General features: G+C 37.6%; 1 protein-coding gene across 2 annotated transcripts in view; it reads right to left on the reverse strand.

Moving 5' to 3' along the window:
- Positions 1-3,700: 3,700 nt before the first annotated feature.
- LOC139945957 (ras-related protein Rab-3-like) overlaps positions 3,701-18,387 on the reverse strand; it is a 58,413-nt gene continuing 43,726 nt past the window's right edge. For both annotated transcript variants that reach the window (XM_071943499.1, XM_071943498.1), the window contains exon 6: positions 3,701-8,922. The gene's annotated coding sequence lies outside the window, so the exon portion shown is untranslated. The remainder of the gene's footprint in view (positions 8,923-18,387) is intronic.

Genomic DNA, 18,387 nt, shown 5'->3' on the forward strand with positions numbered 1-18,387 from the left:
AAGATTGATATTATTATCATTAAGGGGTTGCAGTTTTCTTTTAGTGGTTAGGTGTTGGGATTGTGTTGGATTTGTAGTTAGGGTTAGGACTTTGGTTTAGATTGATTTTAGGGTATCACAGGGTTTGTGTTGGTGGTTAAGGCTTGTGTTGGTGTTGGAAGGTATTTGGGGCTAGAGTTTAGATTGGCGTTTTAGGTTTCTATAGAGTTTGTGTTGGTGTGGAAGTTCTTCTTCCTTGATAAGTACAGACCGCCTATGGCGTATTACGTACTGTGTTATTTGGGGCCAGAGTTTAGATTTGCGTTAAGATTTCTATAGGATTCGTGTTAGTTGGGTCCAGAGTTAAGATTGGCGTTAAGGTTTCTAAAGGGTTTGTTTTGGTGTTTATTTTCAATCAATCGGTGACGCTGAAGGCGCATCAACATTAGTATTTTCCTGCAAGGTATCTGTGGAGCTATGTTTATGAAGCATGAGACCTTTTTCCTTTACACACTACACAGTGTACCATGTATTGTAAAGGTTTACAAGGTGCTGTGGCGCAACATGCAGCTAAATAAACCAGCCGTGGATTTCACCAAACTCTTCCTAACTTAGGATTAATCTTAGGACTTAGGACGGGTTCAGTTCCGTGTCCAAATACGTAGGACGCATTGAATTCATCCTAAGTAACTCGAGATAGGATTGATCCTAGCGTTTTGTGAAATCGACTGCAGGAACACCAAAGCAAACCCCTTCTCTTTTTGATATTAAAGGAACACGTTGCCTTGGATCGGTCGAGTTGGTCTTTGAAAAGCGTTTGTAGCCGTTTTTTATAAAATGCATATGGGTAGAAAGATGTAAAAGTAGAATACAATGATCCACACAAACATGCCTTGAAATTGCGTGGTTTTCCTTTTACCTTGTCGACTAACACGTCGGCCATTTATGGGGGTCAAAATTTTGACTCCCATAAATGGCCGACCATGTTAGTTCGCACAGTAGAAGGAAAACCACGCAATTTCGAGGCAAACTTGTGTGGATCATTGTATTCTACTTTTAAAACATCTTTCCAACCATATGCATTTTATATAAAAACGGTTACAAACGCTTTTGTTTTGACCAACTCGTCCGATCCAAGGCAACGTGTTCCTTTAAAGTGCACGGGGTTCTTTTACGTGCATTACACAACACATGTGACCAATGGCTGTACGTTGCAGATGCAGCACTAAATGTTAAAGTGTCTTAAGTGTCACAACCGGGACTCGAACCCACACTCTGAACTGGAACACCCAAACTGAAACACCAGAGCTTGTGTCCGGTGTTCTTATTTGCTAAAACACTGGAAATATACTACGAGGGCATAAATAATTTTTTTTTAACCCTTGTGATTTTACCTCATTTCATCCAAATTCTGATAAATATGAAAGGTTCACCCCTTGTGATTTTATGCAATTTCAGCTCATTTTTGATAAAAATGCAATTACCCCTCATCAGATTTTGCGATTTAAGTTCGTTTTTGACCAAAGTGTAAGGCTTACCCTTTGTTTTGTTTTTTTGCGATTTCAGCTAATTTTTGATAAAAGTGCAAGGCTTCCCTAACCCCTTGTGATTTCATGCGATTTCAGCTCCGTTTTTTTTACCAAAAGGCTAGTCTTACCCCTTGTGATTTTTTTCAGTTTCAGCTATAATTTTTGACCAAAACGCTAGGCTTACCTACTCCCTTGTGATTTTATGCAATTTCACCCATTTTTGAAAAAAAATGCAAGGTTTACCCCTTGTGATTTATGTGATTTCAGCTCATTTTTGGCAAAATGCAAGGCTAACCCCCCTTGTGATTTTATGCAATTTCACCTCTTTTTTGACCCAAATGCAAGACTTTACCCCTAGTCATTTTTTGACGATTTTAGCTCATTTTGACCAAAATGCAAGGGGTGACCCCTTGTGATTTTATGCAATTTCAGCTCATTTTTGATCCAAACGCAAGACTTACCCCTTGTGATTTCATACCATTTCAGCTCATTTTTGACCCAAATGCAAGACTTACCTACCCCCTTGTGATTTTATGCAATTTCAGCTCACTTTTGGCAAAATGCAAGGCTATAACCCCCATTTTATGCAATTTCAGCTCTTTTTTGACCCAAATGCAAGACTTTACCCCTTGTCATTTTATGCGATTTTAGCTCATTTTTTAAGAAAATGCTAGGCTTACCCCTTGTGATTTTTGACGATTTTTAGCTCATTTTGACCAAAATGCAAGGCTTACCCCTTGTGATTTTATGCAATTTCAGCTCATTTTTGATCCAAACGCAAGACTTACCCCTTGTGATTTTATACAATTTCAGCTCATTTTTTACCCAAATGCAAGACTTACCTACCCCCTTGTGATTTTATGCAATTTCAGCCCATTTTTGAAAAAAAATGCAAGGGTTACCCCTTGTGATTTAATGTGATTTCAAGACTTTACCCCCTTGTGATTTTATCCAATTTCAGCCCATTTTTGACAAAAATGCTAGACTAACCCCTTGTGCTTAATGCAAATTCAGCTCATTTTTTACTAAAATTCAAAGTTTTACCCCTTATCGTTTTATGCGATTTTAGCTCATTTTTTACGAAAATGCTAGGTTTACGTACCCCTTGTGATTTTTGATGATTTTTTTAGCTCATTTTGACCAACATGGATTTTATGCAATTTCAGCTCATTTCTGACCCAAATGCAAGACTGACCCCCTTGTGAACTTGTCAAATCTTGAAAATGTTCACAAAGCCTTGTGAACTTGTCAAATTTTGAAAATTTTCACAAGGCCTTGTGTACTTGTGAACTTGTCAAATCTTGAAAATGTTCACAAGGCTATGTGTACTTGTCAAATCTTGAAAATGTTCACAAGGCTATAGCCTTGTGAACTTGTCAAATCTTGAAAATTTTCACAAGGCCTTGTGTACTTGTGAACTTGTCAAATTTTGAAAATGTTCACAAGGCCTTGTGTACTTGTCAAATCTTGAAATCTTGTGAACTTGTCAAATCTTGAAAATTTTCACAAGGCCTTGTGTACTTGTGAACTTGTCAAATTTTGAAAATGTTCACAAGGCCTTGTGAACTTGTCAAGTCTTGAAAATTTTCACAAGGCCTTGTGTACTTGTCAAATCTTGAAATCTTGTGTACTTGTCAAATCTTGAAAATGTTCACAAGGCTATGTGTACTTGTCAAATTTTGAAAATGTTCACAAGGCTGTAGCCTTGTGGTTTTGTCAAATTGCGACTGAAAATGAACGAAAATGTCAAATCTTGAAAGTGTACTTGTCAAATTTTGCCTGAAAATGTACGCAAGGTTATAGTCTTGTGTATTTGTAAATTTTTTAAAATGTTCACAAGGCTATAGCCTTGTGTACTTGTCAATTTTTAAAAATGTTCACAAGGCTATATCCTTGTGTACTTGTCAAATTTTGCTTGAAAATGTACGCAAGGCTATAGTCTTGTGTACTTGTCAAATTTTGAAAATGTTCACAAGGCTATATTCTTGTCAAATTTTGCTTGAAAATGTACACAAGGCTACATAGCCTAGTGGTTTTGTCAAATTGTGACTAAAATGCACGACTTATCCTTTGTGATATTTTGCAATTTCAGCTCATTTCTGACCAAAATGCAAGGCTAACATTCCACCTTTGATTTTACAAAATTTCATCTAATTTTTGACAAAATTAACTTCACATTCAAACACTCCACATATGTTAGACTATACACATGAATATTTTATTATATCGGATCACCAAGCAACAATATACAGATTTCTGCAATAAAGAAGTAATACACCCTAAAGCTCTTGAACAATAAACCTAGTTAAAAGTACCACAGTTGATAGACAGTAGTAATAGAATATCATTTCTCAATTACATAAATAGAACAACAATGTTTGCAACGAAAGAAAGTAGAAAGGTAATTAGTACCACTGTATGAAGCGTTTTTTCTTTCTCTTAATTCTTCTTAAATAAATGAAGTTTTACGGTTTTTAGTACTTTTGGAGTAACAGTGAAATAGTAATACAGTTTTTGACTACAAATGACATGGAACAATGACTAGGAGGTTACCACATAATAAGGTAAGGATTTGGCGCTATACAGAACTCAAGCATCCAGATAATAATAATCGGTTAAGCATTATATACATGTACGCAGACATGAAAACAGAATGCGATAAAAACTGAACAAAATTTCACTCATTTGCAGTGGGAAATATTCAGATAATTAATATTTATGGTTTAAATGTTTTGTCCCAATAGAGTGCTGTGAATCTCTCATCTTCAACGCAAGAGTCAAAACAGTTGACCTGCGAAACATTCACAGCGAGAGAAGTGATGTGATGTCAAAATTCGCTTAGCATTGGCATTCGCAAGAAGTTTGAAACGGGATTTACCCTTACTCCTGCTCAAATACATGTGTTGGGTACCGGGCAATATTGATCTCTCATTGACAAATGTTCATATCTGCTAAAAGCCATGGACCTAGAGCTTTTCTAATGGCCATTACATCACAGTATAGAGCCAATGTTAATGCCGTCGCATCCATTAGTGTCATTAGAATGGCATTTGTATAAAAGTCAAATACTTGTGTTCCATAAAATGTTTGGTTCTCAGCATGTATTGCCGTCAACCTGCACAAAATTAATAAATAATAAACAAAATGATAATAACCCACATTTCATTTCATACAGCAAGTACCCTGACTAGCTTACTACATTTCAATGTCACTAAAAGTTAATTTGAATTTTAGTTTTCACAATTGAAAGGAAATGGAACATGTGACCAATAAACTGTTAAATATTGAGGAATGTTTGAACAAAACAATTGAAACAGTTTCTGTCTTAACGTCCCTAACAAATTTGAAATAGGAACAAAAACTTTGCAATTACCATTGCTGATACCAACTCCATCTGAAGAGAAAGCTTTCATACTTAGTGAAGATAAAGAAAGAACTGAACAAGATATTCTTGAAAGTCATGTAATTTAAATAAAACCTCCCTAACGTTCGGAATGATACATAATTTGTTTTTTATAATAATATAAATAATTGATTTGAATCGTACATGATAATTATTTTAAACAAGCATGCATTGCACATGAGTGAGGATTACATTTTATTTTAATACCGGGGGGCATATCATTGAAAGACGAGTTGTTAAAAACACACACAGACACCGAGAAACAAAAATCTAAACTGACATGACCCAACGCTTACTCTCCCCTCAAGCAAACTCATTCATCAAGATGAAAAGTAACAAGTCAAGTTTAACATCCACAGATAATACGGGCAAGTCAAGACTTGTAAGACTCTGAGGGGGGATGATCCCGCTGGGGAGGGAAAACCTGGGAAGGAGGATCTCAACACGACAATTCTTGCTAAAAGCACGTTTCTGATCTCCGTGCCAGACCTTTACATATCCCCTAGTGGTAATGTCAAAGCATGTTGTACACTGTAACACTCTCTAACCGCTGTATATAAGAACAGTGGCCAAGACTTTTCCCTCATGCAAACAGTTTCAACATCCTTAGCATTGGATCTGTGAGGCTGGGGTGGGGGGGGGGGGTGTACAGCAAAGGCTTGAGTTCTGAGCAAGTGCACAAACTTGTGAAGGTTATCCATTTATCTGCAAGTAAACCCTTCAATCAAAGGTGTGCAGTTTTAAGGGATGAGATTGTGGGAAAAAATTGACCATTCCTGGGGCTTTCCGCCCGTGGTCCCTCACTTAACCCCATTACTTCTCGGATGTATTCGAAGATATACAGACTTGAGTGCATCACAAGAAATACAAAAATCTTGCTTCCCGCCGTCTTTGCCATGTTCCCCGCCTCCAGTACATGCATTATGAATACAGTTTCTCATTATACACATGTGGGTGCAGACTTTTCTGACAGTTTTGAATGGGGAGAAACAAAATGGTGGCACCATGACAAAGAGTCTCTATATAAAACACAAGCCAGCCCCCGATTTCACGAAACTCATCGCAAGTTGCGACGCATCGTAGGGTTTGCGATGCGTCGCAAACCTATAAGACACTACGCGGCTGCGACGAGTTCGCAACTTACGACGTGTAACCGGTCGCAACTCGCCCTTGCGACGCGTCGCAGCGCTTGGTGAAATCGGGGGCTGGATTAGTCCGCAAACTCTGTTGAATACATTCTACTGGAATGATCATACTGATATTATACGTACAATGATAACATAATGTTTTCCCCACATACATGTATTTAAGAAAACCATCGTAATGATACGAAAGACGGATTCAGTTAGCCTTCCCATGATATGAAGGAAAACAACCAATCACATGGTCCAACCGTGCCCATCATGCTTTGGCTTGCCTACTCTCGAGGATTGCGATTGGTCAATACACCATATGGGTGAGGCTTAATGAATCTGACTACGACATCACTTTTCGGATCACTAGGTGGCAGCAGACTTACCGAGTAAACCCATCGAATTCTAAACCGAGTTGATGAAAAACGATGGGAAAATTATCTATGTCACGCCACCAAAGGCCTCCCATTGTTTTAGATGGGTGAATGAAATTATACATCGGGGTGAGAAAAAGGTGTGCCAACATTTGGGATGAAAACAAAATAACTAAATTGTCTTGAAGTGTTGCTTATTTTAAATAGATTATCTCCTCATTGGAATGGAAAGTTAAAAGAAAACAATAAGAGACAACAAATGTTGACACAACTTTTTGAGGTCTCATACATTTTGACAGGTGGATTCTATACATCCGAACTAACTTCAATCAAACAGAAAACTCGGTGGCGAAAAATAGCAGCTTTTTGTTATGGCAAGACATATATTTCCTTCACCGGGTTCTCAACGATGACAGCCAGTTCTACAAATCTTATATTCTTTTGGTCTAACTTGAAAAAAGTACATAATTACATACATATATGTGATAGATGGAATGCTAAACTATATGGTTAGTGTACCTAAAGATCTTAATATATTGCCTTCAATACTTTTTTTTAATAGTTTTTTTTTCTTTTTAAAGTTAAATATACACGTTCTACAAACCCTGGCCTTTTTTAACGTTAAGATTCTAAACCTCAGTAACCTACAAGTTATACCATATTAAAGAACGCCCAAAGAAAAACGTGTGAATTTTACACTGTGTTAAGAGATCAAAATGTTGTACATTAGCTTCAACCCAGCACTCTGCACTAATGACGTAACTTTTTCTCATAATACCCAGCTGTCAGACAGACATTCCAACGCTTATGCGATCACCGCATCATCAACGCGCTAAAAAGCACAAGTTGTAAAATCAGGATATGCAAGTAAACCCATGAAATTTGATCTGTTTGTCTAAGATGCGGTTACTTAGCTTCCTTTATTTAGGATTAGTGCGGAAAGCTACCCATGGCATTGATTCCGGAGATAATTTTCTCAAGCACCTTATGCCTTTGTCAAAAGGAACTTTTTTGTCCCCAGCGTGATAGTGTTCTAGAAAAGTTCGACAGAGAAAGCCTTAAAGATCATGTTCTCCTTATGCAGAAGGTAAATACAGCCCTGAATTGGTTCCAGAATTACAGAACAAGTCAGTGAGACAATAACCTAGAGGCCATCTTTGTTTGGCTCCCGTCTCGTTATAATAACTGTAGCATAGATAATATTCAAGAGACCAGACTACTCTATCAAGCTTTCAGGCGGCACGATTTACTATCGGGGGAAAGGAATACAAGATGTCTACATGGTGATCAAGTTTACTTGATTCGTTTCACAAAGAAATCTGACATCTTAATTAATAGTGTCTCCACTTATTATATTATTAAATAATTTCAAGATAAATAGCAAACAAACATTTTTTAAATCACTGTCACATGATCGTGGTAAAATATCACTTATTTTTGTGTGAGTGTAATTTTTCTTGTGAATGTTACAAACCGCATTCTTACCACTTCAACGCTACAAATTATTAATCGTTTAAGTTAAATTGAGCCTTTGTGATTGGTCGATCAGCTGAGATATGGCTCATTCATCAAAAGCCAAGTTTAAAAATATGATAAAATATCCATCACCCATTGTATGCATATATTATTTCCCCCTTCCCCACAAAGTGCTCTACTGTTAAAAACACTTGAGCATATCACCCCCAAGCGACTGAATTACCCAGCATATAACCCCCTCGTTGGCAGCGAAACATAGGCCCCCTCCTACCCAACCAGAACGTGATGAGCCTGTCAGGTTTTATCCCTCAGAGGGGTTCAGCGTATTCAATAAACACAGTGAGGCGTAATAAGAATCTAATCAACTCGGAACTAGAACATACTGTTCCTCCAGAAACCCTTCCTCCCCAATGTGTTTTTTCTTTCTTCCCCAAATCAAATTACAATTTATTTCTTCTCTTCAGACACTGTCTGGCTCAAACCACACTTAAAGAGTTTGTAGCAGTTTGTTATGATTCTCTGTAATAAAAGCTTGACTACAAGATGCTGGTAACAGGGTCAAGCGTTTCTGAGGCTGCTGATTTGAGCCAGACATACAAAGTAATTACAAGAGAGGTCATGGCTGAATTTCAATCAGCTGCTTTTAAGCAGAAAATACTGCTTAACAGATTTCTGCTAAGCAAAGGCAAAAGCAAAAATAATACACATGCCATTGCATTATGGCTGGCAACGTATTTAAGGGCAAGCACATTTGTTTTGTGCTTTCCGACCTAAATGTGCTTAAAGCAGCTCTTTGAAATTGACCCTGCAGATAATTTTGAATACGGTTTATGTTTGTCCCTAAAAATAGAGTGATATTGATTGCTTTATAGTAATGTCTTGCCACCAACGTTGCCGGGGTGTGTAGCACTTACTCAGTTAGAAGAAGTCTATGTGAAAGTGATTTGTATAATTACATTTTGAGGGTGGGGTCGTGTCTGGCATTTCAGATGCTCTTCTTAATGTTGAATCCAGACGCATGTAAGGAGCTGTGAAGAGGAAACACAAGACGGATGGAAGAAAATTAGTTACTTTAATTGCCAACAATCATTTCCAATTTCGGGTATTATTATTATACTTTCAAAAGACACTTGACACCTTCGGTAATTGTCATAGTAGACCAGTCTTCTAACTTGGTGTATCTCAACATATGCACAAAACATTAAACCTATGAAAATTAGAACTCAAATGGTCATTGAATTTACTACATAATAATGATTATAACAAAAACTTGTCACATGAAGTAGTGTGATTTCAGATGCTTGAATTTAAAACCTCAAAATCTAAATTTTAAGGTCTTAAAATCAAATTAAAACATTTTAGTGAGAAACAACTTCTTTCTCAAAAACTATGTTACTTCAGAGGTAGCCGTTTCTCACGATGGTTTATACTATCAACAGCTCTCCAACAAGTATCGTATACATGAAGGACACACATGTCACAACCAGGAATCGAACCCACACTCTTGATGACTCAGCCATCAGAAAATGAGTCTGATGCATTAGACTGCTTGGCCACAACACACCACAATAACTATCACAGCTAGCTAATGAACAAAAACTTGTACAGCTGGTTTTGGAAAAGCAGGTTTTTTCACTACTAGAACGAGGCAAATATTCAACTCTTTAACATTACAATCAAACCGGAAGGCAAGGTACCAGACAAATTTACACAGGTACTGGAGAAAGACGGGCCTTTCTGTTCAGTTCAAACCACATTGTTTGTTTTGCCAAACTGCCGTTTTCCCAGTTCCTTTTTTTTTTCCCTCGCAGGCATCCAACCTCAAACCTTGTTTACTTTTTATTATTACACATGCCATTCAAAGAGAAAACAACGCTGTTATTTGCTTTATTTCCGAGGGGGTGGAGGGGAAGGGGGGATGTATGGAGAGACACTGTCATCATAAAAGCAGTCTGGTTACTTCTCCAGGGAACTTCATATGCCAGTGGCATACCCCCCCCCCCCCCCCCCCCCCTTCGCAATGCTCCACTCATTGTTGAACAACATAATGCCATTTGACAGCTTTCAAATAAAAGTCACTTTAGACAGGAAGAGAGTGGACTTATGGGATTCACTTTCGGCTCTAGACGGACTCAGACGGACTTGACAAATCAGGCTGTGGCACAATCCATCCTACTGATGGCATATTTTTTAAAGCTTTAGTGACAAATCTTGATACACAAAATGAAATCCCAACATTAATGGGCCAAAAAAATCATGTTCTCAACAACCCTGGCATTTGAAGTCATAAATACCATTAAAACAAACCGAGTACACTCGAGTGCCACAAATTAAAAAACCAATTCTGATTCATTTTAAGAAGCAAATTAAAATTAAAAACTTTCATAAAGAACCCCCCCCCCCCTTGTTGGGGTATGTTAAGCCCGGTTCATACTTCCTGCAAATGCAATATGAATGTTGATGTCAAAAATTCACAATGAATAATTTGCAGCGGTTGAGTTGTGCCCAACTCTCCTGCGAATATCGCATCGAAAACAGAGTTGTGACGTCAAATTCACGTCAAATTCGCAGGAAGTATGAACTGGGCTTTACTTGAAATGAAATCCAAAAACAACTTTCTGATTTTTTTGTTATCATCTGATCAATTCAAATCTTTGATGTCAAAGTATCTTCCTGACATAGCCAAGGCCTTAGTAGCTTGGATTCAACATTTACCCTCTGCCTCCCTTGTTGACACAAGATTAGCAATTGTAATTCAGCTCCGCCCCACCACCCCACCACCCCACCACCCCGCCACCCCGACCCATAGAAATGAAAATCTAGCAACGCTAAGATACGTGGAACTGAATTCTTCTGACACTAGAAACCTCTGGACTCCCACAGGTTTCATAAAATGTCTTGTGTTTACACGTCATTGAAAAGAATCTGCAAAATAATAACGCAATCTGTATGTGCCCACACAGCGGCGTCGTGTAGGCGTTAGACGTTGCCACTGACGAAACAACGACCACTAGAGGGAATATTGCAGGGAAGGAGAAACAACTAGGGGGGGGGGGGGGATATGAGATGGCAGCCGCAAGAAACTGTGTAGATTTGTTTACAGTTACATAAATATGTAGGTTAACTATGACTGCCATATCTTTAACTATGACTGCCATATTTTTTTTAGAGGTGGTTGTAAAGAAATTGAGTTGGAATCCATCAAAAATGGCCAATACCAGAAGAATTGTTAAGGTGTGGGGTAAATACCTGCCCAGCATTTTTCAAAACTGCGGAGGCATTTTGAGGACCAAGTTGGCCAAAGAATGCTGGATAGAAACAGTGTCTTCAGAATGTTTTCTACTTAGTGTTTATCTTTGTTTTAAAAGCTCTAATGTGTATTCTGGAGCATATCAATTATTTTTTAACTTTTGTGAAATTACTAATTAAACAAACTAAAACAAGTTTGAAAATGTCTTTTTGGGACAGCCTAAATGCACAGAATCCAACAGAATCAGCCTGATATGCAAGCTTGTGCATGGAAAAGCTCTTACAATACTGAATAATACTATTTTTATAATACAATCAGGGTATTATAAAATATATGTTTACATATTTTATGATACTATATAATAATGTGTACACCATGTAATCCATGACATAACATGTTTACAAAAGAACCACAGAGCCCGAACTTCCTGCAGGCACTATTTCTACAAAGCCCCCAATTGAATAAAACATAAAAATCTTAAATTTTATTCACTCATATAATATACTTCCTGAGAACATAACATTAAAATGGACCCACTCCAAAATATCTTTTTAAACGACATTAAAATGCAAAATGAATGTAAAGTGGTTTATTTAATAGTTCATGTATAAATTCAAGCAATTGTTGTGTAACTACCGAGCTACAGTCTGAATTTACATAGACATCCAAACTAGCATATTCCAAAAAGACAAAAACATTAGGCCAATTTAACACAGGAATCCCTACCCCCAGTCAGGTTTCAGCCAAGATTGGTGAAAGGGTGTCCAAATTTGCTTTTATAAAAACTGGGTGTCCAAAGAGTTCACTGACCATATATTTACATGTAAATGACAGATAAAATAGGGTGTCCAAATTTAAAACAGGGTCTCCAAATTTATTACAGGTCATCCAAATTTAAAACAGGGTTTTCAAAAGACTCTGACTAACACTACACCCCCCACTCCTACTGTAAGTGAAAAATAAATATATAAAAACAAAATTATGTATAAAACCCTTTCCAAGAAGAGCATCAAAATACAAAAATCACAATAACAAACCAAACTCGGGTTTGAGTCCAATTTTAATTGGCTTATTCCAACGGCCGAGGGAATAATCAAATTCCCTCTCCAGTGCAAACATCAAAAACTAAGATATGAGGTTAATTGCTAGCGAGTTACCACAGATCTACAAATTGGCATTCCGCCTTGAAATCAACGATGCTAGGCAGAGAGAAACCTAAGAGTCACCTCCGATCGCCAACGCAAGATTCTCAACCTTCGTGCTTCATAAAACAATCCATCTAGAAAATACAAGGCGATGACGTTAGCATTGCTATAGCAACGTGATGCAATTTCTCCACTTTTTTTTCTCTATCCGTCCCTGCACAAACCGTCTTGAGCACGCACAGCCAAAACAACAAGAGAAGAAAAGCGGAGTAGGAGAATGGGCAGATGAGGATATGCATGGTTCTTAAAGGCACTGGACACATTTAGTAATTGTCAAAGACTAGTATTCTTAATAATTTGGTGTATCCCAACATAAAAGAAAAAACCTTTGAAAATGTTGACTCAATTTAGTCAGACATAAGGTACTTATTTCCTAAATCTACCCTTGAATCACTCAACATCTGCAACTAGCTTTCTCTAACCATTTCACTGTCTGTATCTTGTTTCTTTTCTGTCTCCGACAACTTTTCGTCGCAGAATTTATGTTAAAGAGATTAATAAAAGAAGAAAAACCCTTAGTGCACAGGCTTGAAGTCTTTTAACATTTGAGTGAAAATTTACCTCTTTCTGAAAAACTACGATACTTTTACACAGAGCCATTTCTCACAATATTTCATACTATCAACAGCTGTCCATTGCTTGTTACCAAGTAAGTTTTTATGCTAACAATTATTTTGAGTAAATACCATAAGTATCCAGTGCCTTTAAAATGGCAGTTGCAGCGCTTGGAGATGAGCGGCTCGCTTGCTCGATGAGGCTCAGTAAATAATGGCTCTGAAAGGAGATTGGAGGGAACACAAAGACCACAATCTGATCTCATTGAAGCCATGAGTCTGAGTCAAGGAGAGAACTACTGTCATTAACATATCCACTGATCTACCTCTGACCTAACACAGCTTCTAAATTGTGTATTTAATTGTATCCTTCTTTTAAGGCAGTGGACACTATTGGTAATTAGTCATTGGTAATTGGTAATAAAACCATACTTGGTAACGAGTAATGGGGAGAGGTTGATAGTACAAAAAGGTGTGAGAATTGGCTCCCTCTGAAATGCCGTAGTTTCGTGAAAGAAGTAATTTTCCATGAACTTAATTTCGAGACCTTGAAATCAAGCATCTGAAAGCACACAACTTCGTGTGACAAGGGTGTTTTTTTCTTCCATTATTATCTCTAAACTTCAACGACCAATTGAGCTCAAATTTTCACAGGTTTGTTATTATATGCATATGTTGAGATACACCAAATGAGAAGACTGTTCTTTGACAATTACCAATAGTGTCCAGTGTCTTTAAAGAGAAAATATACCTTTGGTTTTTCGGAATAGTTCAATTGTTTCAATCCGATGTGTGTTAGCACTGTATACTTAGTACTTTCCCAAGTTGTGTAAAAAAAAATATCACAGGCATATTATCTCGGGTTGGATTCAAACCCATGACCCTTGCAATTCTAGAGCAAATATTAATTTTGTGTACTGTATTGCTTTGTACACTGTAATCTGGTGTTTTGCACAATGAAGAGCCAACACTGAATGTACTAATTAAATTAACACATTAACGGATCCCCCGGATCTGCCACTACACACATGAGTAATTTTCTGTACGTGTTTCTCTCAACAGAGAATGAAATTAAGGAGGGAGAGAGAGAGAGAGAGAGAGAGAGAGAGCCCAACGTCGGCAGATGTTATCCAAATTCGCAATACATCATCGGTGTTTCAACTGCTTCGTATTGATTAGACCCGTTAACATGGAGTGTTCCTTGGACACCGTTCTCTTGCCCCCCCCCCCCCACACTCCTCATGTACGATGCACATCCGCACATTGGGATGCATAATGCATTGTCGTTGTCTAGCCCGCAGCGAGTTTCTGCCGATGCAGTTACAGGAGTGAGGGACAGTCACGACATATACACCGACACTAATTATTCCATACCTCATTCCGCTGTTTAACCCCAAGGAAATCTTGGACCATTTTTTTTAAGTGATTTTTTTTCTTTTTTTAGGGTCTCACAAAATATTGAGTGTATCGCGTTGGTCCGAAAGAAATTAAACCGCATAAATTAAAATGAGATTAGAATATGGAACGTTGGTTTAAAGGGTGTGCATATTATTGGTAAGAGTGAAAATAATATAGATGTTCACAGATTTGCGCTCAACTTTCATGGTATGAAGATGGTCATGGTGGAAAACATCCTTTGAAAAAGTTTTGTCTGAAATGCAACAGTTTTTGAGAAATCAGTAAAACAGTTGATCTTGCAAATCCGAAAGTCAATGTGAAAACAGTGAACAAATTAAGGTTTGTTCCCAATTGTTTTATCGTGACTCCAACGACCGACGGGAAAAGACAGGACAGGCATTGTTATGAGAATTCAATGGTTGCTTTGAGTGACAAATATAGCTTGACTGCAGTGATCTTTAAAAAGAAAATATTGCATAATATTTGGAGACAGCGAGTTTCTCGTTATTGCCTGTTCAAGATACTATGCAAAAGTGGGTCAAAGGAGAATGGCCAATGGTGTAAGATGAGCTTTCTGGTCAAATTAAGTTTTGTGATAAAAGTCTCTAACCTCTCGTTAAAACTGTGTCAAATGCCAAGCTGTATTTGATACCCTTCGAGGTAGCATCCAAAAACATCAAGTGATCTTGCATGTCAAATGTAAGGGGAGGTGTATTTTTTTTTTTATCAAGAATGGTTTAAGTTTATTTCTGAATTTCCACTGTATTTAATCAAAACAGCGAATAATTTTACCTTTGCCTCGTGAAAAAGATCCTTTGAGGATTGTTTATCACAAACCAATATTTAAAGTTAAAAATTAAACATTAAAAATTTCACTGTGATTTAGTGACTTTTTAGTTTCAAAATGGATTCTCACAACATTATTTTTTATTGTTGTATATTTAGCTCATTTTAATCACAAAATAACCAAAAAGCTGACACTATTCAAATTTACAATTTAAAAGTTAGTTTACTCTTTCCAAAATGTTCAAAAAGGTCTCAATATTTATGGCCAGGTTAAACTGGAGCAGAAGGTTAAAGTTTACTGTCGTACAACAATGCAAACATGAATTTTGAAAAAGTCTAATTTTTCACTGAAAGTCATTCCAGTGGGGGAAACGTGATCTCTTTAGGTATTTTGACAACCGAGGTAACGGGACATCTTCTCTGAATCTTCAAAGCTCCAAAAACAAATATCCAGATCACAGTGACGATCTCGTTAGATCCCAACAACAACAGTAAAAGTTTGCATTTCATGGTCTGGAACAGTGAAGGAAATGTCAGCTGAGGGGGATTTCACACCTGAGTACAAAACCAAAATTCAACATCCCAAAGATTGTTGTCCTAGTTGATCATCGCAAAACAAAATCAAAACTTCTAGGAATATTTCTTTTCTGAAAAAGGTCTGAACATGATTGGAAGGGACGGTTTTGATTTTGGTAATCGCTATAAAAATTAATGGCAATAAAAACCTTTGGTTAGAAGCAGCTTTTGGTAGTATAAGCATTTTGAGAAATATTCACTTCGAAGTTATGTGGTTAATGTAACAAATATATCAGTTTTTATGCCCAAAAATTTGAATCTTGCAAAAACATTTCTCAGATTGTGTTTTCTAACTAGGGATTATACTTCCTGCGTGGACATAGTCACTCTGGATTTTCAGAGATATTTAAAAAAGGCTACCACCTTTTGAACTGAAATCTTCGCAAATTCTGATGTGACGCGACATATTTTAGGGGGAATTTGCAATGAACTTCAGCCCAAATCCTTACATCAGTAAGGACTGGTTGGAAGAGAGGGAGAGATGGAGAATACATGCATTTATTGAGGAGTGAAACAAACACCCTCCTCCTCCTCTCTTGGATGGTGCAATATCCTCCCCACATACTACATCACCAATCCCCCTGACTGATCGAAACTAATAACATTGGGAGACATTGAATATGCGGGCCCTAGTCAGCTAGAAAGTCCCCTGTCCTGAGTAAAGTACACACTGTGTGTATGTATCAACACACACCGATGGGTCCTTGGGTCGGCCATAGTGGATGATCAATAAGAAAATCAATGCACTGTAGCGAGATGGGGAAAACTGATTTGGGTGGGTCGGTGGGGAGAGGTTGATGAGAGAGGTTTAGGGGTCGGCTAGTCAAACCAGATCTTATAATCATTTACTCAAATAAGTACTAAGATGATTAATCAGTATTAAGAGTAGATTCTTAAACACGGATGCGATCGATGCACACCATTTGATGATGCTCCTCTGCTGATTGGCTAATTTGAACACCTGCATGAGTGTGATTGGAAAAAAGTTTTGTTTTAGTTTTTTACAATGGGTAGGGTCTATGTCTGGTTGTTTGTCTGGTTATTCGCATGGCAAGTGCCCTTTTCAGAATTACAATGGCCTTGCCCCCTCAAAGATGAAATTCCAAGCCTTCTATCCTTCTATCAGAAGGGTCACAACAATAAATGTTTTAGTAGATGCGATTTTCTCTCTCTCTCCAATCAGTAAGATTAAATGATAACATAAAAAAGTCACTTGAGATTAGCACATTACCTAGAAGAGCTGCAGGCTACAGAAGTGTTTGCAGGATCTAATGCCAACAAGTTGTGGCAACCATGCTTGACCTTTACGAGGAGTGGGTGGTGAGGAGTATTCAATCCTAGTAAGATGAGGTTCTTTAGAACTTTATCTTATTGCCACCATCTTGGTTTAACAACAAATTCATAGAAAATTCTTTTCCTCAAATCATTTTTTGGGGTGAAATTATGCCTTTTATGCCTATAGGCATAATTTCACCCTAAAAAATGAATACTAAAATGTTTATACACAGTTACATGTATTTTAACATTAACACATGACATGCACATTATGCAGGAGGATCTTGATAATATTACTTACTGGTGCCAAGTCAACAAAATGTCATTGAATCCTGATAAATGCAAGGCCATGCGTCTGAGATAGAAGGGTTGGTGCTGTGCATCGTCACCCATCCTACCAAATTCATAATTCTTCTCTTGGTGTAGTGCAAAGTCATAAGTATTTAGGTGTAGTCATTTCCTCCAATCTTAAATGGGGGGACCATGTTAAGCATATCACTTCTAGAACCTCAAGGCTTCTTGGTTTTATTAGACGTCTTGTCTGCTGTAACGAAGCTGACATTTTGGTTAAGCTATATAATTCATTGTGTCGCCCCATTCTGGAGTACGGGGCTCCAGCTTGGATTCCACACCAGTCTGGTCATCTGAAAGATCTTGAAAAGATTCAAAAGCGCTTAGGGCGTACTTGTCTGCCTGCACCTAGAGGCGAGTTGCCTTAAAATGAACGCCTTCAAAGGCTTGGGCTTACCTCTTTGGAGAATAGATATAATTACTTTGCCATTGCCTATGTTGCCAAGTGTCTATATAGGGTGTATGATGTTGATCCTTTCAATTTTATTACAATTAATGCTCGCCATTCTGACACTCTTAAATTTCATCATACTTATGCTAGAACTGGTGCTTTTAAATGTACTGTTTTTAACAGATTTCCTGTCTACTTTGACAGTTTACCCTCCCATGTTAGGGACCAACTTTTAACTAGCCTTCCTGGTTTTGTTAGAGGAATCAAAAAGCATTTTAAAGAAATCAGCTGGCAGGTCCACATTTAATTTTTTTTTTTTTAATGCATTATTGTTTTTTCTTGCTTGTCTTTTATATCTGAGTTGCCTGGCTTGGCTGGTGGGTAATACGTATTCCTCCTGTGGAGGGTATGTCTTGTTAATTCTCGTTTTGTCTCGAACCAAAAGGTCAGCCACTTTGAAAGTGACCTTTTGTCGCTATTGGCTTTCCCTGCCAGGGTGTTTGTCTTTTGTTTCGTCTGTAGTGTTTTGTGTTCCACCCCCACTGGAGGTGTTTCCTACACAATCCTTATATCTGCCCGCGGCCAGGCCCGGTTTCTCAGTAATTTGCTTGTGTTTTTGCATATTTTTTGCTGTTCTCTTTTTATAACCATTGTAATATTGCTTTTTCTTGTAAATCTTTGATGTGCAATTTTTTAATTCATGTTTG

Source organism: Asterias amurensis, chromosome 13, assembly GCF_032118995.1.
Source record: "Asterias amurensis chromosome 13, ASM3211899v1".
In the NCBI taxonomy this organism is placed as follows: domain Eukaryota; kingdom Metazoa; phylum Echinodermata; class Asteroidea; order Forcipulatida; family Asteriidae; genus Asterias; species Asterias amurensis.